This window comes from Benincasa hispida, chromosome 1 (genome assembly GCF_027475165.1).
Source record: "Benincasa hispida cultivar pf3 chromosome 1, pf3_genome.v1.1, whole genome shotgun sequence".
NCBI classification, from domain to species: Eukaryota; Viridiplantae; Streptophyta; class Magnoliopsida; order Cucurbitales; family Cucurbitaceae; genus Benincasa; species Benincasa hispida.
In genome coordinates this window covers 83,665,969-83,693,700 of record NC_143478.1, presented here as the reverse complement: position 1 = coordinate 83,693,700, position 27,732 = coordinate 83,665,969, and the positions used below count along the sequence as shown (strand labels likewise).

Here is a 27,732-nt window from a genome sequence, read left to right as displayed (position 1 = left end):
CTTATTAAATTTTCAAAATAAGTTTTATTGTTTACAAACCACGAGTTTTAGGACATAAACCCAACATCACATTGCACATACATAAAGTTTAATAACAACAAACACACTGTAATTATAAAGCGTGCAACTCAATTTCCAATCCTCAATAACATAAATGAACAATGAATATATCAAGTGATGTGGAATTGTTATATCATTACTATTTTGGTATATCCATAAATATTTTGGATTGATTTCACAAACATACTGTAATTCTAAAACGTTTACCTCAATTTTCCATTATGAAAAATACAAATGACTAAATAACCAACAAAAATTAGCAATATTTAACTTTCAATTCCATATATAATAATTGTTATATCATTATTTTTTTTTTATACAATCTGAATATTTTGAATTGATTTCACAAACACACTCTAATTCTAAAATGTTTAGCTCAATTTTCCATTATGAATAATACAAATGACTGAATAACCAACATAAATTAGTAATATTTAACTTCCATTTCCATGTACAATCATTGTTATATTATTATTATTTTGGTATACAATTTAAATATTTTGGATTTATTCCACAAACACACTGTAATTCTAAAACGTTTAGCTCAATTATGCTTATTCTGAATAATACAAATGACTGAATTACTAACATAAATTAGGTTTAAGTATTACACAAATGACTGAACTATCTATATAAAAGTAAGATAACAAACTGTAATATCAATGCAAATAATAATTTCTTTCATAAACGCCATTAAGTTTGAACATTAAAGAACTGTTTGAAGAGGGAAACAGACTACAAAGTAAAGAAAAATAGTACTAAAAGATATAACACTGTAGATGTATTCAATGTCGTATGGGATCCTTGCAAGACCTACAATTATGACCCCTCTTACCGCACCGACTACAGCGGACTGTAGCTTTGTTTTCTAAACAAGACGTGATTCTTTTTTTCTTAGGCCTCCCAGTCGGACGTTTGACATTAGGAGAAAGAACTAGATCATTGCCAACTGCATGACTTGCAATGCATTGTTGAACATTGCCAATAGGCCGCATTTCCTTTCTGTATAACAAACGTAGATTAGAAACACGATAGAAATAATGTGCATATAATTGTAGTTGAAGGTTCCTATGAGACAATGCAATGCATGCATGAGAGCATGAAATCATGTCTAGGTTCCAACGTCGACATGAGTAAGTACGATTCAGAATGTTAACAACAAATTGGTTAGAGTGATCATGCACTTCAAATTCATACTGGTTAATGGAGTACAACTGCAAAAAAAAAAAAAAAAAAAAGGAACGATAAACTTACAATTTTACTATTAATAATAGGCTCAATCGAATACAAATACTGTGTAAATAAAAGAACACTTACATCCATTGACATACTGTCCCTCAAGACTGATCGAATAATTTTCTCTGCATGCGATGACAATTCAGAATGTTGGAAACTCCAATGACTACGACGTTTGTAAAACCATTTTTGAATCAAACTACAGATAGATTCAAGGAGACCAATAACGGGTAATTCACGTGCTTCTTTTAAATATGAATTCATGCATTCAAATATGTTGGTTGTCATAAAGGAATATCTTTTCCTTCGACAAAATGCTCTAGCCCATTTGGATTTGTCAACAACCTCTAATTCAAGTCTAATAGACGGAGCAACCTCATCCAACTGCCTCATGTAATATTCAAATTCACCAATTGTATATGCTCTTGGACACATATGGAAAGTGTCCCCAAATTGACGCGACTTATGGTTCTTAACAAGGTTTTTATACAAATAAAATGCACACAACCTGTGTTCAGCAAAATCATAAACAGAACTAGCACCATTGGCTATACTTTTATGACCATCCGACATAATAACATGGTCATTAGAATTCCTAAAAACAGCTTTAAGATTACGAAAAAGCCAAGATCATGATGCATTATTCTCAGAATCGGTAATGGCAAATGTAAGAGGTACAATCTGCGAATTTCCATCAAGTGTGCAAGCAAACAATAATGTCCCAAAAAAATTGTATAGACTAGCACCATCAACTGACATGATAGGAAAACAAAATTTTCATGCATCTATGGAAGCGACAAGGGCCATAAAATAATGCTTAAACCTACCTTCATCATCAGATTCTTGTGTTGTATATGTTCCTGTAAGGAATAAACATTTAGATTGATTATACAAGACAAAATAGACTGTATATAATTGCTTAAACTAAATATAGACGAGAAAAATACTAGATTATTTTCAATCAACGTAGCTGAAAATGGTGAAAAATCGGCATAGGAGGACTCAAGAATCCCCCTGAGGAAATTGAGGGCAATCTCACGATCTCTTCAAGCTTTATTATGACTTATATTTACACCATGTTGCTTCTCATATAGCTTACAACATCACACGGTCGCATGGGACTTTGTCATTCATTTTAAAAAATGACTTTGTACAATCAGCAACAATCCAAGATGTTGCTTGACGATGATCATCTTTAACAATGTCAATAGAACATTTATGGATATCGATGTATTTTCGAACCATCCACACACCACCCCCTCCATATATAGACGCATGTAGATACTACCCACAAGACATATCCTTGCATCGAATTTCAAATGAAGTTTTGTTTGACCTAGTAGTAGTAAGTTCAAAACTGTTTTTAAGAGCAAGCAAATAAACTGCTTTCTTCAATACAGACTTGCTACTAAAAAGTAAACCGACTCTAATGGGAATACCAGATTGAAAGGAATCGAAATCTTGGAAATTAGCGATTTCAGTGTTGCCCTTAGGATGTTGGGAAGAATGATCAATGTTTGATGATTCATTATTCAAATAAGTGTATTTTTTGTGTTTGGGGCAACAAATGACACATAGTCAACCACTACACATAAATCAATTTGGGGGGAATATGATAACACTAACATCAACCATAATACTAACATCAACCACAAAATATCTTTATCTTCGACAATGCTAACAAGATTCGAATTGGCAGAACCAATCCAGTACATTGTCAAATGAGATATAAAAAACTCACTGGAGGGGAAAAGTTTACCTTGGATATATTCCACAAATTGTTGGAATGAGGAATTTGATGGAATATGCAGCTCAAAATTTCAAAAATCATGGTACTGAGAATTCTCATCCCATCGACCATCAATAGGAGTCTAATACATTGTAAAGTCATAGAAAAAAAAGTAGCTTGTTAAAGAAACCACAAGAAAACCTAAATCGATGAAACTTTTATGTAAGTAATAAAAGTTATGGCAATGTATGAAGCAACAATCCAACTGATTCTTGTGCAATTAATGCAAGACCATTTTTTTAGGGAGTGATATTTCTTTTCCCAAAACATTAAAATAATATCAAAAATAGCATATACAACTAATTTATTAAGAATGTGAAAAATGTATAGCTAATTTATTAAAAAATGTATGTATACAATTATGGAAAACAATATAGGTGAAAAAAATATATGGATAAAAGAAGTTTTAATAATATATGGATATTTCAAATATAAATTTGGTAGAAAAATCTGGACATTTTATTAAGGTGACATAAATTCGAAAAGTGGTTAAACAGAATCTAAAATAATAATAAACTATAGAGATTATGTTAACTACATGAGCAAAATTAGGAGGGCAGTTGTCCTTAACAAATACCAATTACCCTATACATATATTTCGACCATGTTTTCTATTTTAGAATTACCTTTGTAGTTTCATCAACAACAACATCTATGAACAAGGCAAGGGAAAATCATGGATTTAGAAATTTGTGGCCATGTACATGTCACATGAGTTGCCAGAATTCTTATTCCTGGGCGGTTTTGCTATTTTTCATAATGAAACCTCAAATTCCGCCATACACTCTAATTCTCCTTTTTTGGTTGGTCTAGAAAATCCCCCAACCTAACTCAATTCAACTCATATACACATCTAAATATTATTATATTACTAATTTAGTGATTCAATGCAAAACTCGGCTTCATCATATTGAAGTTATAAATCTTACCATCCTCAACTCGTCTGCCTTTTAGTGTGTTTTAACCACATACTAAATTTATATACACCTAAACTTTTGACGTTAAGATTGATAATACAAGTTTATGTCAATTGAATTATATGTTCATGTTGACTACTTTCAATAAATCTAAAATTTAGATTTTAAAATTATTTTTTCCAAAATTGATTAAATAATAATAATAATAATTTTCATACAAGACAACACAATATATGAATAAATATGTTTCCATATTTATAGTGAACATGCTAATAGATAATAAGATGGTTATGAAAAAATCAACAACAAATTATTAGATTTAAAGATGCATTATACGTACAATAATTGAAATTGAAAAGTTTCAAAAAGTATAAGAACCCAAATTATATTTTAACTAAAAAATATTTAAATTAATAAAATAAAATTATACTTTTAAGTAAGTTAGAATATCTAATATTTATAACTACAACATTTTGTTGTTTATTCTTTATGTCTTATCAATCTTTTTATTATATATGTAAATGTTCTATTTCACTCTTGTATCAATATGGAATCTATGAATGTGTAAAATATATCGATAAGTCAACAAAATGATATAATAATTAAGGGTTGATAAGAGAAATAGCAAAATTTAAAGTTTCATTTAGAAAAAAAGGTAAAAAGGTTTTTAAATTATAAAAAAGCAAAATGAATTTAAATAACAGAAAATAATATTTTAGTAAATGACCAAACAACTAAATTAAGTGCAAACGATAATTCAAAGATATAATATTTCAAAAATAACTCGTATACTACAAATACAAATGTATCTAAACATTCCAGAAGCAATAATTAAAAATCACCTCATGGTTCTTCACACTTCCGATTGTCTAGGACACATGTGTGTGAGGGAAGCCTACGACGAGGCGGCAATGATCGTCAAGAGCTTATGGATGTCCACTGTTCGCACGAGATTTCAAGAGAAATTTATTTCGTGGAACTTGAACTTTGTATTTTTATTAATTTTGTAGAAAGTGAGTACAATCTCTAATACATAGTTTGATGCTTTCAAAATAAATTATAATCTTTAAGCTAGTTGATCTTCTTAAACAATCTGCCTATGGACTTGTTGATCTTCTTGGGTGATCGGTGACTTGTTGATCTTCTTGGGTGATCGGCCTTTGGGCTTGTTGATCTTCTCGAATGATCGGCCTTTGGGCTTGTTGATCTTCTTGGACGATTGACCTTTGGGCTTGTTGATCTTCTTGGACGATCGGCCTTTGGGCTTGTTGATATTCTTGGATGATCGACTTTTAGGCTTGTTGATCTTCTCGGATGATCGGCCTTTGGGCTCGTTGATCTTCTTGAAGGATTAGTGTTCGCACGAGGCTTCCGGAGAAAATTGTTTCGTGGAGTTGAACTTGAGTTGTGTTGATGTTGATGTTGATTTAATGCAATGTGGTTCAACATATAGTACATGATCCTCTGATTCTCTCTTAGTTGGGTGGATGTGCTTGACTTGAAGAAGAAAAGCACCAAACGTTCTTGAAGTAGAAGTCTTGAAAGAGTGTTTGTGTTTTCAAAAGGTCTTCTATCTTCTAGGAGTGTAGCTTCAGGAGTCTTGGGAGTCTTCTACTTGTTGATGAATTCTCTCTGCGCACTTTAGTCTTCAGAATGCTTGCATCTTCAAAGAACTTCAGTCTTCAGAATGCTTTATCTTCGAAGGACTTCAGTCTTCAGGTGTGGGCAGCTTCAAGAGTCAAGGAGTCTTCTGATTATAGAGAATTCTCTATAAGTTTTTTGGAGTATAGAATTGCTGACCTCTCCAAATGAGGAGAGCTTTCCTATTTATAGAGTTCACAGGTGGGCTTGGGCTTGGTTGATCCATGGGTCTGGTCTTTGGGCCCAATTAGTTGGAATTGGGCTTAGTTGGTCCATGGGTCTGGCCTTTGGGCCCAATTAATCGGATTTAAGCCTGATTTGACGTTTGGGTCAAATTCAACCTATTTTTGGATTGGACTTTGAACCAAATAATAATATCAAATTGGGCCAAATGAATCTTATCTGATTCAACGGTCATGATAAAACCACGTGGCGTCATCGAAATTTGTCTTCAACTTCAATTCAGGACATATGTCAACTTCTACTTGAGCCCAAATTTAATAATTTGAAATTTCGTCATTAATTTAGTAAATGACGTGGCAACTTGTGATTGATCCAAAATTTCTCATTCAACAAATGCCTACTTTCGAGATTTACGCACATATATGGGTGGATGAATCTCAAAAAATATAAAGTTGGAATCAAAATCCAAATACATTTTCTCTTAAATTTGACCTCAATTGATGTGTCAGTCAAACTATGAATTTAGTACATAAGTTTAACTTGAATTTGGGATAAAATTTGGAATATCGTCAGATTTACAAAAAAAAAAAAAATGAGCTTTGTCCCAATTTAATTTGATTTGGATTTAAGATACAATTTGGGATATGCCCAGATTTTAATAAAAGATCAATTGAGATTTTTTTCTTATCCACAATTTATTTTGATTGAAGATAAAAACTGAACGTTGAATAACTTGAATTTGGAATAAAATTTGGAATATGACCAAATTTTATTTTAATTTGGGATGAATTTTAGATCTTTCCCTTAACTTGATTTGAAAATAAGGATAAAAACCTAAATTTAGATGAATTTGATATAAAATTTGGAAGACCCAAATTTTACTCTGAGATTTTATCCTTAATAATAATAATTTGACTTCTGATGATTTAGATTTGGGATAAAATTCGAAATATGCCCAAATTTTAATTTGAGATTTTATTTACAATTTAATCTCAATGTTGAACAATTTGATTTTGAATAAAATTTGGAATATGGTCAAATTTTAATTTGTGATTTTATCCACAATTTAAATTTGATTTTAAATAAAATTTGGAATATGTCCAAATCTTAGTGGAAGATAAATTTGAGTATAAAATCTAATAAAATCAAATTAGATAGGAAATTTGTTTAATTTAATTTTTTTTTAATTTTAATTTGAAATGAGGATAGAATCAAATTAGAAAATCTAATAAAAAAAATCTAATATTTTGACTAAAATCTTTATTTGATTTGGATTTGTTTGTTATGGAACTTGGAACCTCTATAAATAGGATTAAATTTATTTAATTTAATTTTTTTTAATTTTAATTTGAAATGAGGATAGAATCAAATTAGAAAATCTAATAAAAAAAAATCTAATATTTTGACTAAAATCTTTATTTGATTTGGATTTCTTTGTTATGGAACTTGGAACCTCTATAAATAGGACCCCAGACCCCTTCATTATCCTCATCTCTCTCTTCTATCTTTCATTTATCTTCTTTTCCTCTTTTCTTCCAACGTTTTCTCCCTTTTTTTTTCATATTCTTTCTTTTTCCACTATTTTTTTTCAAAGTTTTTTTTCTTTTTTTTTCTTTTTTGTTTGTTTGTTTGTTTTTTTTTTTTTTTTTTTGCAACACTTTTCTTTTTGTTTTTTTTATTACCTTACTAACCCCCACTTTTTATAAGAGTTAAAGCGCAACTTAAGGGAGTACAACCATTTTTTTTAACCTCACCGACCCATCAGTAATCTTAAAGGATGGGTTTCTCGTCTCATAAGCTTTGTTTCTTAACATATTTTTTTTCCTATTTTTTTGTTGTAGAAATGTCCGGCCGCGTGATCGATTCTTTGATGCACATAAGGACGACCCTAACATGGTTATCTATTGTATCCCCGTTCGTGCTCGTGTTCGTACTTCCTGATCGTCATGGGGGGAGGGCCCAGCAAAGGCTTACAACCCCCTTATTTGATCACCGTCTACCTTGGTTCGTGCATCCTGATCGGCATGGGAGGGGCCCCACAAAGGCTTACAACTCTCTCATTCGATCACCCTAAGGAGGATCCCAAAAAGGTCTGTCTTGTAGCGCCGTTCATTCATCTTGATCGGCATGGGAGGGGCCTTGCAAAGGCTTAAAACTCTCCCATTTGATCACCCTAGGGAGGATCCCGGAAAGGTATTCGTGCATTCTGGTTGTCATGGGAGGGCCCCGCAAAGGCTTACAACTCTCTCATTCGATCATCTTAGGGAGGATCTCAGAAGGGTCTGCCTTGTAGCGCCATTCGTGTATCCTCATCGTCATGGGAGGGGCCCCGCAAAGGCTTACAATTCTCCCATTCGATCACCATAGGGAGAATCCTCTACCTTATTATGTTACTCCTTGATCAAATTTTTAAGATAAGGCAAATATTCCATCAAGTATTGAAGATGAGGCTGATATGCCATCAAAATTTGAAGAGAAGAATATGCCATCAAGCTTTTGAGCGGAGTCAGGATGGCTGGAGTCGATCTTGCATATAAGGTGGTGTCGAATGGACCAGAGTTGTCCTTGCATATGAGGTGGAGTCGAATGGGCCAGAGTTATCCTCGCATACAAGGTAGAGCTAGGCAAACCAAACTCGATCTCGTATATGAGGTGGAACCACACCAACATTTTTGGAGAGGAAGCGAAGCTACACAAACATTTTGGAGAAGGGGTGAAGTTGTACCAATATTTTGGAGAGGAAACGAAACTGCACCATGACTTTGGAGATGGAGTGAAGTCGCTGATAATGGGCAGAAATGCACGTCATCATAGTGCTAAGTTCTTAAACAATATTAGTTTGCGTTGATGAAATATGTTAATTTGCATCCATTAAGCACCGATTTCATAATATTGCAGTCGAATGCGTTCAACGCATTAGAACAGTTGATTTTTGTATTTTTGTGCAGAATATGCATTGACGCAATGCAAGAATTGCGATCATAGGAAATCTTTGGTCGAGCGTAACTTCACCGTAAGGTCTTGCGATAATTTTGTTCGCAAACATTTGTCCGAGAAGGATCACCGGAACTTGGTCAGCGCAAGATAGTGGACGCATCTGGGTGAAAGGCTAATTAATCGCGAAGGGAAGAAAGCTGATGACAGTCGAATCCGAATTAAGTTGACAGTTGATAATGGTCATAAAGTACATTCAGCTTTACGGTGACAATTATTCGGCGCATCAGTCAGGAATTAAAGTCGTCCCATCTGTACAACCATGAGAGAGAAGCTACCTTTCACCATGGATGCTCTATAAATACCAAGGGAATTCTTCAAAAAAGGGGTTGACGAATTAATCAGTTCACAAGTTTAGCTATTCTTTGTTCCATAAGTTTGCAGATTCTTTCATTTTAAGGCAGAGCAAGAGAAGAGTGGTGACGCCGGAGATCGCTCAGGGCAACTCAAGAGAGAACCTTGGGGGTAAGAAGTAAAGAGCGGGCCGACTCTCGCAAGAGCGAGATTATCTTTTGAGCACGAGTAGAAATCAGTGTAAAAGCTTGGGCAGCAAGAGATTGCTTCCAGGCCTTTTATTCTATACTTGCATTGTTATTTTGTACTTCATCTTCATATTTATACAATGGAAGTTCTATTTCTATATCTGTTCACTCTCTTAGCACGCATGAGTAGCAAAACTAGTCGAATGGATTGAGGAAATCTAAGCTAACATGACCTAGAAAGTTTATTGCTTGCGATTGTCTTGATTTATGTTGTGCCAAATACCCTTTAGAGCTACTCGAGAGAGAGTCTAAAGAAAGAACCTAATGACTCGAGAGAGCTAGGTTACATGAGAGAGCAAGATTAGAACTACATAAACAAGAGATAGGGACTTAGAGATAAGCTCTGTTTGTCAACCTATATCGCATGCATCCTAGAGATGGGAATGATATTATGTGGTCGCCTTATTTGTGTGTGTCATTTCATCATCGCATAAATAAGAATAGAGGCTTATGTGTAGGTTCTATAGACTTAGCGCATATATCACATGCGTTCTAACCTTAGAAGTCGTGGCATTCGCACCGAGAGGTGGTTTACTGTTGTATGCATGTTGCATGATCGCATAGCATGAACGCATCCTAAGAAGTGTTACCTGAAACTTTTCTCAATCCGTTCACTGCATACTCATCGCATCTTTCATTTACCAACTCTTTTCAAACCCCACCGCATTTATTTATTTTTCATCAACGCAAATAATAAACCCAACAATTTATTTATTTATCCGGTTACTGCAAAGTTCTTCACAAAAAGTACCAACGCAATCTGTTTTCACAAGTCCCTGTGTTCGACCCTGGACTTACCAGAAAACTCAGAGGAATTTACACTTGGATTCCGCTGGGGAAACTTGAGTGCACAACGCAATTTCATCAATGCATATCATCAACATTTCCACTTCATAAAAACCAAGCATCAAATTTTTGGCACCGTTGCCGGGGACTTCGGCAAAATAGAGTGCTAACGGTAATTTTTCTGATTTCTTTACAGACTCTCAATCTTTGGTGAATTACGACCCAAAGATTGAGAGGAATTTTAGACGAAGATTGAGAGACTGCCAATAGCAACCACAGTCAGATAAAGAAAAGATGGCGGAGCAGCTTGGAAATGGAGCACCAAATGATAACAATGTAATGGCGAATCCAATTCTGTTCGCAAACGATCGCAATAGGCCCATTAGGGACTATGCATCGCCAAACCTCTATGATTTCTCTCTAGGAATCATGAGGCCTACACTCGACGGAAGTCGATTTGAAATGAAGCTGGTGATGCTGCAGATGATCCAGACTTCAAGTCAATTCGGAGGAAGGCGTAGCAAGGACCCGCATGCCCACCTCCGAAGCTTTATTGAAATCTGCAATACTTTTGTGTTCCCGAACATCTCTGTCGAAGAAGTTCGACTAACGTTGTTCCCATTTTCTCTCTGTGATCAGGCTAGGAAATGGGCATACTCTCTCGAGCCGAGAGAGATAACTTCTTGGGAACAGGTAGTGGAGAAATTTATGAAGAATTACTTTCCACCTACCGAGAACGCCAGACTAAGGAAATTAATAACAAATTTTGAACAAGAAGATGACGAATCACTCAGCGATACTTGGGCGAGATTTAAGCGACTGGTAAAAGACTATCCGCACAATATTTTACTAGATTGCTTGCAAATGGAGATTTTTTACCAAGGATTGAATCCCTCTTCATAGACCGCTGCCAATGTGGCAGCCACTAGTGGTCTACTCGACAAAACATATAAGGAGGCAAAGAGTATACTTGATCGCATTTCCAAAAATCACGAGGATTGAAGGGAAAGCGATCAGAAATTAAGAATCAAAGAAAATGACGCAAACAATGGGGACATCGCATCCCTGCAAAATCAAATGACTGGAGTGATGAATCTGACACAAGGCATCACAATTAATAATACGGGAGCAAAGAAAGGGCAGGTCAGTGCAATGACTCAAACGACCGCAAGTTGTGTCATTTGCGGAGATGCTCACCCGATGGAGGAATGCCCAACAAACCCGTAGTCGGTATGCTTCATGAGAGATAATCCCTATTCCAATACATATAACTCCAGGAGGCAGAACCACCCAAATTTTTCGTGAAAAAATTAACAACAAAGCTTTCAACCTGTGGCACAAAAAGGAGGGCCAACCCGGATTTTTCTCGCAAAACAACGGTCCAGCGCAAAACCAAGCTAGCAGCTCACAACCACTGCAATCTTCATCCTTAGAGAGCTTGCTGAAGCAATACATTGAGAAAAACGAATCAGTGCTTCAGAACCAAGCTACATCTATTAGAAATCTTAAAATCAAAATGGGACAAGTTGCGGGCGAGTTGAAAAATAGACCGCAAGGAGCGTTGCCAAGCTCAATTAAGCTCCCTCACAATGCTGGGGGTAACAGGAAGAAACAATGCTTAGCAGTCCCCTTGCTAAGTGACAACATGACTGCGGAAGTAGGGGAAAAGCACATTGTGACCAACTTGAATGCAGCGACAACTGAAGACCCGTTGACCTATAGTTTAGAGAAGCCCAAGAAAATAGACCCTGAAGTTGCGACCACCCTTAAGCCTCTAGATCTTGGAGTATAAGAAGTCCAACCACCAGTAACTCTACAAAGACTGAAAAAGGAACAAAATCAGGAAGGAAAGATCGTAACAGTGGCTGCAGTGCAAAATGCTATGATCCCACCTAAAATGGGCAATCCATGAATCTTCACGATCTCATGCTATATCAGAGGGACCTTCAGTGGCTAAGCACTATGCGATCTTGGGGCAAGTATAAATATAATGCCGCTATCAATCTTCAAAAAATTGAATGTTGGCACACTTACGCCCACAAAGGAAACTCTCCTGCTCGCGAACAAATCTTGAATACACCCTGAAGGAGAGTTCAAAAATGCCGCAATTTCAATCGATAAATTCATCCTACCGGCAGACTTCCTCATTTTGGATTATAAAGCGGACAAAGATGCGCCCATCATATTGGGATGACCATTCCTTTCAATCGGTCGCGCTTAAATTGATGTGCACAAGAGGGAAATTGTAATGAGCATTCATGGGGAGAAACTCCGGATTAAGGCAGTAAATATCCCAAAGGACAAAGAAAAGAAAGAAAAGCCACCATAGACGTGAACAACCCAACCTGGAATAAGTGGTCCCTGAGTATTGTATGATTTAATCTCATTAGGGATGCAATCCTTTTGAATATCCTTTTCCTGCATCAAATACTTCATGAACTTTTATCTTACTCATTATTATCTATTATCGCAATTACTTTGTTTTACTGACTATCTATCTACACTGTTCTTATCTAAAAAAAAAAAAAAAATTGTTGTTTTGTTTTAAATCATTTGACCCTATATGTTTTTCTTGCAAACGATCGAGGTGCTGGATTGCGGAGATGTTATGCGAAGAAGCCTCTTATCTTACTTCATCACCGCAATCTAAAGAAGAAAGATCGTCGTAAAGATGGATGCATCAATACACAATGCGGGCAACAACGCAAAATTTGGGAGTATATTCTTCCTTATCTTTATTTCAAATTTTGTGCTAGCACATTGCATTTTAGTTTTCAAAGTTTTATCACCGCATCCTCTTTGATTACCGTAATCATTTGACATAGATAAATTTAGTAGTTTACCGTATTCTGTTTCTTTGCCAAGTATGATTCCAATGATGAAAAATATGCTTCTATTTCTTTCGTATATACTAGAGTCAACTTAGTCTTAAGATAGTCACTTCATGAAATATTTCTAGAAATTAGGGGTTTGCTAGCTTTCTTTCAAACTCTCTTTACAATGCATTCTAAGAACATCGCATGACTCATTCCAATCTTTTGGCAATGAGAACATTGCCGCATTTTAAATTTGGGGGTGAGGTATTTATTTTCGACCTTGTTATTCTTTTGGGAAAAAAAATTTGAGAATAACAACTCCACTGCCAACGCAATGGGAAACCTATGTTGATAAAAGTTAAGTTGTGAAAGGCACTTACCCTCAGTTGGATGTCCGCATGACACACGTGAGGGCAAGCCAAAACAAAAGTAAGTCACCAGGATCAACGTATAAATAAATGACCGCAACTCCACTACCAAATAGGTATGAGTTTAGTCTGAGAAAGAGTGCATTACATGTAGTTGGATGTCCGCATGACATCCGTGAGGGCAAGCAGAAATGAAGGCAAGGCACTTGGATCAGCGTAAGGTCAGAAAAAATATATCAATGAAGAAAATTTTTATGCAAGGACAAAATCATTTGACACCCTGGTAGAAAATTTTCTTTTTGAAATAAATCATGTGATGTTCCAGAATTTAGTAAAGTCCTTTTAAAAGGTAAGCTTGCAATCCCTAGATCTTGAATAAGACTTAAGGAAAACTTTGGCATATAGGATTTGAGAGAAATATCCTGGAGAAATATAGGAAAAGAATATTGCAGTTGACTTGCTAAAGGAATCTTTAGCTTATGCTTGAGGACAAGCATTGTTTAAATTAGGGAGTGTGATAACGAGCAGAAATGCACGTTATCATAGTGATAAGTTCTTAAACAATGTTGCATTGCATTGCATTGATGAAATGTGTTAATTTGTATCCATTAAGCATCAATTTCATAATATTGCGGTCGCATGTGTTCAACGCATTAGATGATTTTTGTATGTTTGTGCAGAATATGCATTGATGCAATGCAAGAACTGCGATCATAGGAAATATTTGGTCAAGCGCAACTTCACCGCAAGGCCTTGCGATGATTGTGTTCGCAAACATTCGCTCGAGAAGGATCATTGCAACTTGGTCAGTTCAACATGGTGGGCGCATCTGTGTGAAAGGCTAATCAATCGTGATGGAACAGAAAGCTGATTACAGTCGAATCCAAATTAAGTTGACAGCTGATAACGGTCACAAAGTACATTCAGCTTTTCGGTGACAATTTCTCGGCGCATTAATCAAGAATTAAAGCCATCCCATCTGTACAACCATGAGAGAAAAGCCGCTTTCACCATGGATACTCTATAAATACCAAGGGAATTCTTCAGAAAAGGGGTTGACAATTATTCGGCGCATCAGTCAAGAAAAGGTCCTATAGACTTAGCGCATATATCGCATGCGTTCTAACCTTAGAAGCCATGGCATTCGCACCGAGAGGTGGTTTACTGTTGTATGCATGTTGCATGATCGCATAGCTGAACGTATCCTAAGAAGTGTTAGCCGAAACTTTTCTCAACCCGTTCACCGCATACTCATTGCATCTTCCGTTTACCAACTCTTTTCAAACTCTACCGTATTTATTTATTTTTCATCAACGCAAACAACAAACCCAACAATTTATTTATTTATCCGGTTATCGCAAAGTTCTTCACAAAAAGTATCAATGCAATCTATTTCACAAGTCCCTGTGTTCGACCCTGGACTTAACAGGAAACTCAGAGGAATTTACACTTGGATTCCAATGGGAAACTTGAGTGCACAATGCAATTTCATCAATGCATATCATCCACATTTCCACTTCATAAAAACCAAGCATCAGTCGCGTCATCAGTTTGGAAATGAAGTGAAATTGTGCCATCATTTTGGAGATGAAATGAAGCCACGCCACGACTTTGGAGATGAAGCGAAGTCGTGCCAACATTTTGGAGAGGAAACGAAACTGCACCATGACTTTGAAGATGAAGCGAAGTCGTGCCATCAGTTTGGAGATGAAGCGAAGCCATGCCACAACTTTGGAGATGAACCATGCCAAACGTTGAAGATAAAGTGAAACTGCACCAATATTTTGGAGATGAAGCGAAGCCGCGCCATCAGTTTGAAGATGAAGCGAATCCACGCCACGACTTTGAAGATGAAGCGAACCACGCCAGACATTGGAGATGAAGCGAAGCTGCGTCATGATTTTGTAGACTGAGTCATTGAAGATGGAGCCGAGCCATGCACACTGACTATGAACTTGAAGATGAAGCGGAGCCATGCACACCAACCTTGAGCTTGAAGATGGAATGGAGCCATGCACACCGACCTTGAACATAAAGACAGAGCGGAGCCATGCACACCGACCTTGAACTTGAAGATGGAAGTGGAGCCATGCACACCAATCTTAAACTTGAAGATGGAAGCAGAGCCATGCACATCGATCTTGAACTTGAAGATGGAAGTGGGGCCATGCATGCCAATCTTGAACTTGAAGATGGAAGTGGGGTCATGCACGCCAATCTTGAACTTGAAGATGGAGCAACATTGATGGAGCCTCTGAACTTGAAGATGGAGAAGCATCGACGAGACCTTGCAAAGCCTCCACATTTGGGTTTGACGAAGCATCAGCGAATCCTCTGCACTTGAGCTTGAAGAATCGGTGAATCCTTCGCATTTGAGATTGAAGCATCGGTGAATCCTCCACACTTGAGTTTGACAAAGCATTGATGAATCTTCACATTGAGCTCGACTTCATGACTTTAAGCATGAAGATGGCATTGCAAATCCTCCAGACTTTAGCATGAAGATGAAGGATCGATGAAGCCTCTAAACTTGAAGATGGAGAAGCATCAATGAAGCCTCTGAACTTGAAGATGGAGGAGCATCCAAGTTTGATTTTAAAGAGGAAGCGAAGCGCATTCCAAATGTGTGCTTTTTATTTACTATAGTAGCTCCTTACGAGGGATGAACATCTTCGATCCATTGTGTTGCCCCCAATAGGGATGAACATCTTCAATCTGGAGTGTCATTCTTTAACGGGGATGATCAACATCAATCTTGCAGTATTATACTTAGCTGGTTGTGGTACCTTTTCTGATGGACTAAACTTGCTTCATACCCTTAAAACAAGGGATCAAATCATGACGTAGTTCAAGTTTTTTTTTTTTTTTTAACTGGACTGAACTTGAAGTTTCTTTCAAACTACCTACATACCCTTCATAATGATAGAGATCAAGTCATAACGTATTTCAAAAAGAATTTTTTTTTTATGCGCGATTGAACTTAAATTTCTCTAAGTTGCCTACGTACCCTTTATAATGACAGGGATCAAGTCGTAACGAAGTTCGTACAAAGATTTTTTTTTTTTTTTTTTTTTTTGGTGGGGGGGAGGGGAGGGCCTTTCACATTTTAAGCTCATGCAGGCTAGGAGCATCATGCAGTTTAGGCTCTTGCGATGAGGAACTTTTTCATTTAAACTTCAAAAGATCTTATTTCATCATGGTTTTGATCATCCTCTTCATTTGTAGGATTCGTCAATATGATGAGTTTTGGCTTCACTATCAAGGAACCTTCTGTAGTTATGTCAACCAAAAATTTTCTCTTCATGTGTGATGGGACACGACTATGAATCTTTTTGCTGTTGTTTTCTTCATGGAATGACGTCGCCTTCAATATTTTCATCCTTCCTTTATGTTGATCGCTTGTTATCTTGAGACAATCAAAAGCAGATGCTGAAGGTCGATCTTTCTTTGATGTGGATATACTTAGCCTTTTGAAGGCTGAAGTTCGAGTAGAAGTAATTGTTGGACACTGGTCTTCTTCTTTTACCGTGGCCATACTCAATCTTTGAAAGACTGAAGATCGAGCACTTGAAGGCTTAATACGATCGAAGACAGAAGTTCTTTGTTTCATTTCTTCTGAGTCATTGACTTCTTCGATAGTTATATGATTGTTGTCAACTTCCACTATGCCAACAATGTGACATGCAATAACTTCTGATACTTCCTCTGAATGATTATTGAGAAAGATTTTTGGGAGAAATTCTGCCAAAGTTGCCGGCCGTTGGAATTGAGGGAAGTCCTTGTCTTCTTTCTTAGCAGGCTTAGGCTTCCTTGTCATCTAGGCTTCCGTGTCATCCTTTCGCCTTTTTTTTTTTATGAGCCTTGTTCCTTCTTCTATAGCTTCGATAGGAACACGACTCTTTTTGGGTAGAGTTTGGCTATCTTCTTTTTTGATGAGTCACAACTATCCACCCTTCGTTGTCATCTTCGACAAGTTCATCTTTCTTTTTGGAATTTGTTGTTTGAATCTCTTGCTGGAATCAAACAACTATAGGCTCGAAGGCTCCAAACTGGATCAGGTTTTGTCTTTGAGCGTGGGACACAGATAGTGTTGGAACACTTGAAGTCGTCGCTACTGTAGCGTGATTTGTCTAAGCTACTTCATCCAAATCTAGCTCAATCTTCTTTTCACGAGCCAACTTCAGAATTTGTTCCTTCAGTACGAAGCACCTTTCAACTGGGTGACTAACGACCTGATGATACTTGCAGTAGTTAGGATCATCTACTTTTCCTGCTTCTTCCGGCCGCTTGCATTCCGATAGCCGAATAAGTTGCTTCTCTAGCAGTTTCTTCAACATATTTGCCACATCAGAGTCAGGGAATAGATAAACTTTCTCTTGTCTTTCTTTAAGAGTTGGACGACGCTTCTCGCCTTCATTGTGCCTTCTTTCAAATTTTGTTTGTTTTTCTTTGGAGAAAAATTTGAGCGGGTCACATGAACGACCATAGATTCTTTTGTGGCACTATCCATGATATTTTTAGTGCCCTTTGATTAATTCTTATATTTTCTCCCTTCTGGGACTAGAAAATCTTCAGTTCCCCTATTGGTGATGCTTAACTCCATATCATGAGCACGTGTTACTAACTCCTCAAATGTACGAGGTTTTATCTCTTATAGGATATACAAAAGCTCCCAATGTATACCTTGACTACACATCTCCACTATAGATAATCCAGTGAGTCTATCTTTGCAATCCATACTCAAGGCTCTCCATCGATTGATGTAATCGATGACTATCTCTCCCTTCCACTATTTGGTGTTCATTAGCTCCATCATGCTAACAGTGTGCCTTGTACTGTAGAAGCAGTTCAGGAACTCCCTTTCTAGTTGTTCCAAACTGTCAATCACTTCTGGCTCCAAATTAGTATACCAATCAAAAGCATTTCCTTTCAAGGTATGGATGAACTGCTTAACCAACTGGTCTCCTTTGGTTCCCGCATTTTCGCAGGTTTCAATGAAGTGTGGAACATGTTGTTTTGGATTGCCCTTTCCATCGAACTGCTGGAACTTTAGAGGTTGATACCCAGCTGGCATTCTTAAGTTGTCGATTCACTTGGTGTACGACTTGGAGTACATAAAGGAAGACTGTGAAGGTTTTCCGTAATGTACTCATATGAAGTTTGTAATCATATCCTGTAGCTGTTGAATTGACAGAGTGGAAATACAGGTAGATTATTGTGGCTGGTCTTCATTCAAGACAAGCTTTCCTTTGCCATTGGCTTTTGTAGTTGAAGATTGACTCGACTCAGTGGTTTCTCAAGCCTGTATTTGATCTCTTAAAGCAGTGATTTCATGATCTCGCTCTTCAACAACTTTCATTAGGAAATTTATCTTCCTTTCCATCTCTGCCATGGCTGACTCAGCCGTTACGTCAGTCACCATGACAGATACTACATCAAAGTATGATTCTTTATCTGATAGATCAGTAGCAGAAACATAGCCGTCGAATAAAGGATTTTCTCTAATAACGATCTCGCCTTTAGTAGATTTCATTAGTTCTTCCGTGATGACAGAGCTTATGTAAGTATCACTTGCAACAGTAGCTTTGGATACAACTTTCTTTGGTGCCATTTGTAGGTTTATTGACTTGGATGACGAGAGAGAGATGAGAGGTAGAAAGGTCCCACTGGGCGTGCCAATTTGTTCGCACGAGATTTCAAGAGAAATTTATTTCGTGGAACTTGAACTTTGTATTTGTATTAATTTTGTGGAAAGTGAGTATAATCTCTAATACATAGTATCTTGATGCTTTCAAAATAAATTATAATCTTTAAGTTGGTTGATCTTTTTAAACGATCGGCCTTTGGGCTTGTTGATCTTCTTGGATGATCGGCCTTTGGGCTTGTTGATCTTCTTGGATGATCGGCCTTTGGGCTTGTTCATCTTCTTGGACGATCGGCCTTTGGGCTTGTTGATCTTCTTAGACGATCGGCCTTTGGGCTTGTTGATCTTCTTGGGCGATCGGCCTTTGGGCTTGTTGATCTTCTTCGACGATCGGTCTTTGGGCTTGTTGATCTTTTTGAAAGATCGACCTTTGGGCTTGTTGATCTTCTTGGATGATCGGCCTTTGGGCTTGTTGATCTTCCTAGACGATCGACCTTTGGGCTTGTTGATCTTCTTGAAAGATCAACCTTTGGGCTTGTTGATTTTCTTAGATGATCGGCCTTCGGGCTTGTTGATCTTCTTAGAGGATTAGTGTTCGCACAAGGCTTCCGGAGAAACTTATTTCGTGGAGTTGAACTTGAGTTGGTTTTGATGTTGATGTTGATTTGATGCGATGTGGTTCGATCTCTAGTATCTGATCCTCTAATTCTCTCTCAGTTGGGTGGATGTGCTTGACTTGAAGAAGAAAAGCACCGAACATTCTTGAAATAGAAGTCTTGGAAGAGTGTTTGTGTCTTCAAAAGGTCTTTTGTCTTCTAGGAGTGTAGCTTTAGAAGTCTTGGGAGTCTTCTGCTTGTTGATGAATTCTCTCTGCGCACTTCAGTCTTCAAAATGCTTGCATCTTCAAAGGACTCCAGTTTTCAGAATGTTTGTATCTTCGAAGGACTTTAGCCTTTAGGTGTGGTAAGCTTCAAGAGTTAAGGAGTCTTCTGATTGTAGAGAATTTTCTATAAGCTCTCTGGAGTATAAAATTGCTGACCTCGCCAAATGAGGAAAGCTTCTCTATTTATAGAGTTCACAGGTGGGCTTGGGCTTGGTTGATCCACAGGCCTGACCTTTGGGCCCAATTAGTTGGAATTGGACTTAGTTGGTCCATGGGTCTGGCCTTTGGGCCTAATTCATCGGATTTAGGTTTGATTTGATGTTTAGGTCAAATTCAACCTATTTTTGGGCTTAGTTGGACTTTGACCCAAATAATAATGTCAAATTGGTCCAAATGAATCTTATCTAATTCAATGGTCATGATAAAACCTCGTGGCGTCATCGAAATTTGTCTTCAACTTCAATTCAGGACATATGTCAACTCCTAATTGAGCCTAAATTTAATGATTTGAAATTTTGTCATTAATTTATTACATGGCGTGGCAACTTGTGATTGGTCCAAAATTTCTCATTCAACACCCACAACGATGGACTTCCTTCAAGGTGAGAGCAAAGTTGAATGTATCAGTGAAATTGTTGTTGGTAAGTGAGTATTTGAAGAAATTGCAACCTTAGGACGATGTGACTAGACAAAAGAGAATCCATCAAGGACAAGCTTAGAAACCCTATTGGATTTAGAATTGTATTTGACATCAATCCCAGAACGTCGTTGTTGAAAACGGTATTCAAAGCATAAACAAAAGTAAGAAACATGCATGTGAGCTACCAAGGCTTGCGACCTGGCAAGAATGGTCGTTAGAAGTTAGCTGAGATGATGGAATTCAAGGGAAGGTTGATGAATCAATGATGGTAGGCATGAGATCGTAGAGGAGAGAGAGATTTGGGGAAGGGGGCAACGACTAACTAAAAGAGAAAAGAATAAGAGATTTATGGATTTTTGTTATTTTATTTTATTTAGATTATTGAATAATATATATATTATTGTAAGAAATTGCAAACAACCGATGTTTGATCATTAAAATTTATTGTGACACATTGGTTTAAAGAAAAGAAATCTAATTTTTCTTTTAATTCTCATATATATATATATATATATACTCTAATCATTTTCTATCTCAAATTCAAAATTACCAATGCCAAACTTTTATCAATATAGATTCAAAAATTTCAAATAAAAAATTTCAACCATGATAAGAAAATGTATAAACAAAATTGAAAAAAATTACATGAAATTCAAATTGAAAGAAAGTTACGACATGATATGAAAATGTATAAACAAATTGAAAAAATAAAATAAAATTGAATTTGATTAACAAAATATATATTTGAATATATATTGGTAAAAAAATAAAAAAGATATAAAATTTTGTTATAATTCGAAATCACAAAAATGATGGCTTATAACTTTATATTACAATTATATTGTAGGTGTAAATACATACTATTATAAGGTATAATTGTAAATATAAATTAGTTAATACATACTGTTACAAACACACAAGCATGCATGCAACTACGCGTGCAAACATAGACACAAACTATTAAAAAATTAAGTCTAATAATAATATATGTATCTCAAAAACTTTTTTTTTAAATAATAATAATATATCATGAGATAAAACGTGAAAATTTTGGGAAAATGAAAAATTTACAATCAATTTGATAACAATATGTATAGAATAATGAACAAGGTTAAGATACAATAGAATGTGGTCACAAACATTTAAAATAATTGTTGGTTAGTAAGGTAAAATCAAATTCAATAATGAAAGATAAATTCAAATTTAAAATTGAGGGAGAAAATAAGGAAGAGATTGGTTTATGATGAATCAATTTGAAAAGTAGTTATCAAAATCTAATTTAATAATAAAATACAAATTTGAATTTCAAAAGGGGCAAAAAAAAAAAAAATCGAAATGGTGCTCATTTTCTCTTTTGGCAAATTTGTTAGCTTGTAATATGTTGACTTATGATAGACCAATTACACTGCATTTTTATCTCGGTTATTAATTAATCTCTCCACCTACACTGTATTTTTATCTCAATTATTAATATTAATGGATTTGATTTCCTACCAAATCTAAAGATATATTATAAATTAAAATCAAAATGGTGATAAATAAATTAAATATGGATTGATTCTGAATACTTTCGAAAAATGGTTAAATCAAATCAAATATGATATGAAATTGCCAATTCAAATTTCAAAATGGAAAAAAAAAAAAAACCAACATATTTATCTCCTGAATCCGTTAGGTTAAAATCTCATCACCAACGATTCCAATTACATTGTATTTCTATTGGGAATTGATACACGGTCTCATAACTGAATATTCCATTTACACAGTATTTCTATTGAGAATTGATATACAGTATAACAATTATACAATAATCTAAAAACTTGTTATCCAAATTTTTTTTTACAAAAATCAAGAGAATCCCTCCAATTTTACTATTTCCTCCGATTTCTCAATAATTAAAGGTCAGTTTCCTCAAAATTTACCCCATGCATGAGAGTTGAGAGGCCAATATAGCAGCATTCTCTAGTGTTCATTCATGGAAAACCCATATACACTAACAAGTAATATATTTATGGGCTTCCAATGGGATTACCACATGGGCCTCAATTGGGCTTCCATTATCATGGGTCAACCCTTTTCTGTCCTCATATTTTGTCAATTTATTTTTAAGGAAAATAATAATTATTTTGACTCCTAACAATTTTAAATATAAATTTTTAATTTTATCAATTTACACCTCAACTTTTTTTTTATAAGTATTGCAATCTTAATTTTAAACTTTAAATCTTTACAATATAACTTAACCCTTTAAAGATGTTCTTGTTTCAAATATTGTTAAAAAAAAAAAAAAAAATCATTTATACATTCAATAACTTATAAAACATATGTACCATATAAACTTTATAAAGTTTTAGATAAAATAAGGCACACTATAAGGATTTTTTTTTTCTAACGAAAGTTTTTCCAATGTCAAAAGAATGGATGGAATAAATTGGTTTTCCCAACGATTTTTTTTCATAAAAAAAAGTTAGTTTTTTCGACGATGGTCGAGAGAAAGTTTTCTCCCGACAACAAATGAGAGGCATCAGGAGTTTAGAAAAATGACAATATTTTCAAGAATCTCTTGACAGTAGTGTAAACTATGGTCGAGAGAGCCCTTTTCTCCCGACGCCATGAGGGTTGGGATAGGATTATTTTAAAGCCCTAATTTTTTCCTTTCTTTCTTCTGCTGCCGTCTAAACCACCAAAAACTTTTCCCCTTCTCTTTTGTCGAAACCCACAAAACCTACCAAAAACGATTCTCAACTTTTCCGTCGATGGTTCACGACTAGCTCGCCTGTGGTTCCTATATGTGGTTCTCGACGTGTGGTTCCGACCTGTGGTTCACGACTAGTGGTTCTCGACGAAAGTACTTTTTTGCTACTGTCGGATCACGCTCGCTGCTATTGGTGGTTCACGACGCTCTAGACCGCCTGCTGCTAGTTAAAGTTCGCTGCTGCCTCTAGTTAGTTTTTGCCACTTCATGTTCGTTTCACAAAATCACATTCAACTCTTTTGACTTTTTTTTACTCTAAAAAGTGAACCTACCAAAAAAAAAATTCTAAAGCAGTTGAATACCTCTAAAAAAAAATCAAATTTCAATTTAAGAAAATTGAGATTAAAATTCAATCAAACCCAAAATATCATGAGATTAGTTTCTTAAAACAATGAGAGCAATGTTAGTTTGGATGAATTCCACATGTTAGTTTTTTTTATTTTATGTTCCTCGTTTCAACGGTGGATGTGATTTTATATATGCTTTATTTATCTAGATTGTTTATTTTAGAAAAATAAATGATTTGGATGAATTTGAAGTGATTTGTTTACTAATTTTAAGGATTTGGATTTATTTTTAGGTGATGAATGAGAAACAAATTAGCTTGAGATTAGTTTGAAGTTTTCATTTCTTTTTAATCTTAGTATCAAGTTGAAATGCTAGATAAGTTTTAAGATTAAATTGCATATTTGTATAAGTCTTATTTTTTCATGGCGCTTAAATATATAATCTCAATAGTACAAATGTCAGAAAAAAGTGAAATTTTATTTTTTATTTTTTACTTTTCCCGACATTATCGTCCGTACCTTCTCCCGATGCTAAAATAGGCAACCGCTAGGAAAACCAATCTTTTCCAACAATCAAATCATTAACTAAGGGTCAGGATAAGTAACTCTCTCCCAACGACAAAAAAAAAATAAAATGAAAAATACTGTCGACATAAGCTACTTCTCTTGATAGTGAAAATCTATTTTCACCATCGGGAGAAATACCTTTTGCCAACAATTTCTTTTGGTGTCGGAAGAAATCCTTCATTCTTGTTTCATCGCAAAATCTTTTTTTCCCGATGACTAGGTGTTTTTTGAGTCGAGAAAGATTCTTTCAATAGAGCTTCCTAACGATTTTGTCGATGGTCAAGATTTTGTCGGGAAAGATTTTTGCAATGGTTTTTTTGGTTTTTTCCGACGCTTTTTACTGTCGGAAAACGTCAAATTTCTTGCAGTGGCATTAGCACTAAGTGGCTTGTTGAAGTTTATGAAAATTTTAGAAGATTATTCAATGGTTAATCTGTTCCTTAGTCAAACATAATTTTGTGTAAAACTGTATTTTAATAAATTAACGAGTTTATTAAGTTTTTTTTCTTCTTAACAATAGTTTCTCTATTTAGATTAGTGAAAAAAAGTTTGAAGTTAAAAAATTAACCTTATTTCAGTTTAGAGTCAGATTTAATGAATTTAAGAATTAAAAGTACAATACTTTTCGAGATAGTACATGTCAATTATCTTTTAGCCATGCTTACTTTGGCTATATCAAATTTTAAATCTAGAACCGAAGGTAAAAGTACTTTACACATTGAACTATACACCACTTGACTTTTATTACTAAAAAAAATATGAACAAATGATACTTAATTATATTTTAAAAAATATTTATGTTATGAGTGCGAACAAAATCCCACATTAGTTAGGAAAGGGAGTGATCTAATCATGAGTGTATAAGTGTGGATAACTATCTCCACTAGTATGAGGTCTTTTGGGGTGGTACCAAAAGCAAAACCATGAGAGTGTATGTCCAAAATGAACAATATCATACCTTTGGTGAGCCTTATTCGTGAAAATAACAAGTGTGATCCGTGTTTGTGCTCGGGTGAGCAAGTGACCCAAGATGAACGGGAGATGCATTGGGACTTAGAGTAAGCTTTTTTCCTTTAGTTCTTTTTGATACGTAGGCAATGTGTTTTTCTCTTGGGTTGAGAGTTTCTTTTTGTTGTTAATTCCAAAATATCATTGTGGTATAGGAAATTAAATAGTTCGTGTTGGGCTATTTGAGAAAGTTTTGTAATGCAAGTTTTGAAACTTTGCAATCTTCATCTTAGTAGAATCTGCAATTGCAGAAGATTTGACGTAGTCCCAAACCAGTATATTTTTCGGTGTCGTTCTCTTTTTTCCTACTCTAATTATTGTACTAAAAAATAATAATAATAAATTAAGTAAACCAATTATATTTAAACTAAAATAAACTTTTAGTAATATATTTGTTAATCTTGTCAATTAGCTCAACCGACACAAATTAAACCAATTAGAATTAGACAAATTAACCCTCAAATGAGGCATCCGTATGCTCTCTTCAAACCCTTTTTTGGACCTTTGATCATCACTTCATGATGAAATTTCTTATAAATAGAAATTCATGTAATTTTTGAAAATTATAAATTTTGTTGAACTGTTTTTAGAAATGGAGGAGTTACAATTGGAACTCCAAATGTCATCAATATAGAACTAAACTCCTTTTAGACGTAACTCAAAGCAAATACACAATAAAAAGGCAAAGCAAACCCAAAAGTAAAGAATTTTATAATTTATATTATTTTCTTTTAAGAGAGGAGAAGAGAAAAAAAGAAAAAAAGAAGAAAAACGCAAAAGGAAAGAATGAGAAGTTTTTAACTTTTTGGACCATTAAATAGAAACGCAGGGTTTCGCACACGTGTCGGAAAATGAGTGGATAAATTAGAATTTAATGAAATAGACACGTCATCAGGTGTTGGAGATGTCAAGTGACACGAATCAGCACGTGACTGACGGTGTTTGGTCGTGGCGGCAGTTTTTGCCGTTGGACTGTTAACCTAAAAGGATTAGGGTGAGTAAAAAACTACTTTTTCTCTCTCTTTCTTTCTCATGTCTTTTTCCTTAATTTTTATTTTCTTTTTTCTTTTTTTCTTTAGGAAAAGAATTGAAATTTTAATTAGAGATGAGATAGAGATGTATTCTCAATCTCTGAAAAAAATTGAAGCAATTCTTTTTCTTTCTTTAAATTAGAAATTCAATGTACATGTCTAATCTAACTTTATTAGAAATTTAGTTGTCCTCTATGTCATTCACTATTTGTCTAAATGTTTTCTAAATGAATGTGAATGAAAAAAAAAAAAGTTCAAAAACATATTTTGATATGTTGTTTTTAAATATAGAAAAATGAATCAAAATATTTATATGATATAACAAAATTTCAATGTCTATCTGCAATAAATCACGATGGACTATTATCTGTGTCTATTTATGTCATGATAAACATATGTAGTCGTTTATAGTGGTCTATCATAAATAGACGATGATATTTTGCTACATTTGTAAATATTTTCAACAATTTTGTTATTTAAAATAATTTTCTTATGTAGTACGAACTTCTTCTTTTTAGTTAATATTTGTAGGGTGGTGGGTTGTTGGGATGGTAATTGTTATTTTAATTCAATATAATCTTGATAATTTAATATTTTACATGAAAAAATTGGTTACAATCGTTTGTATGAATGGATATTGTTTGCACGAGGTTTTTAGAGAAACTTGTTTTGTGAAATTTGAACTTGTGTATTTGTATTAATTTTAGTATAGTGACTATAATATCTAATACATAATCATTTGATGTTTTCAAAATAAAGTTTAATCTTTAAGCTGATTGATCTTTTTGGACGATCAACCTTTGGGCTTTATGACCTTCTTGGATGATCAGTTTTTGGGCTTGATGATCTTCTTAGAGGTTCGGTATTCGCACGAGGTTTCTAAAGAAACGTATTTCGTGGAGTTGAACTTGTGTTGATGTAGATTTGATGTGAATATGGTTAGATCTCTAATACTTGATCGTCTGATTCTCTCTCGGTTGAATGCATATGCTTGATGCAGGAAGCAAAGCATGTGAATGTTCTTGAAGTTAGCATCTTGGAAGAATGCTTGTATCTCCAAAGGACTTCAGTGTTAGAGTCTTCTGATTATAGAGAATTCTCTCTAGCCTCTCTGGAGTTTAAAATTTCTAATCCCTATCAATGAAGAGAACTCTTTTATTTATAAAGTTCTCTGGTGAGCTTTGTGAGTTTGGGCCTGGTTGGTCCATGGACTTAGCTCTTGGGTCCAATTAATTAGATTTGAGCCTAATTTGATATTTGAGCCAAATTAAGTTTTTTTTTGGGCTTAATTGGACTTTAGTCCAAATTATAATATCAAATTGGACCAAACTAATTTTATTTAATCCAATGGTCATGATAAAAATAAATGACATCACAAAATTTACCAATTATGTCTTCAGTTTCAATTTAGGACACATTTCAACTTTCACTTGGTCTCAAATTTGATGATTGGTAATTTTGTCAATAATTTAGGAACTGACGTGACAATTTATGATTGGTCCAAAATTTCTAATTTCAACATATATATTAACGATTTGATCCTCTTGATCTATATTATAATAATATATTTTCTTTTAATTTACTG

The 27,732-nt window shown here is 34.9% G+C and overlaps 1 pseudogene; it reads right to left on the bottom strand.

Annotated features, from left to right (window-relative positions):
- Window positions 1-845: 845 nt before the first annotated feature.
- LOC150038778 (uncharacterized) lies at window positions 846-18,943 on the bottom strand (annotated as a pseudogene).
- Between the last annotated feature and the right edge of the window lie 8,789 nt (window positions 18,944-27,732).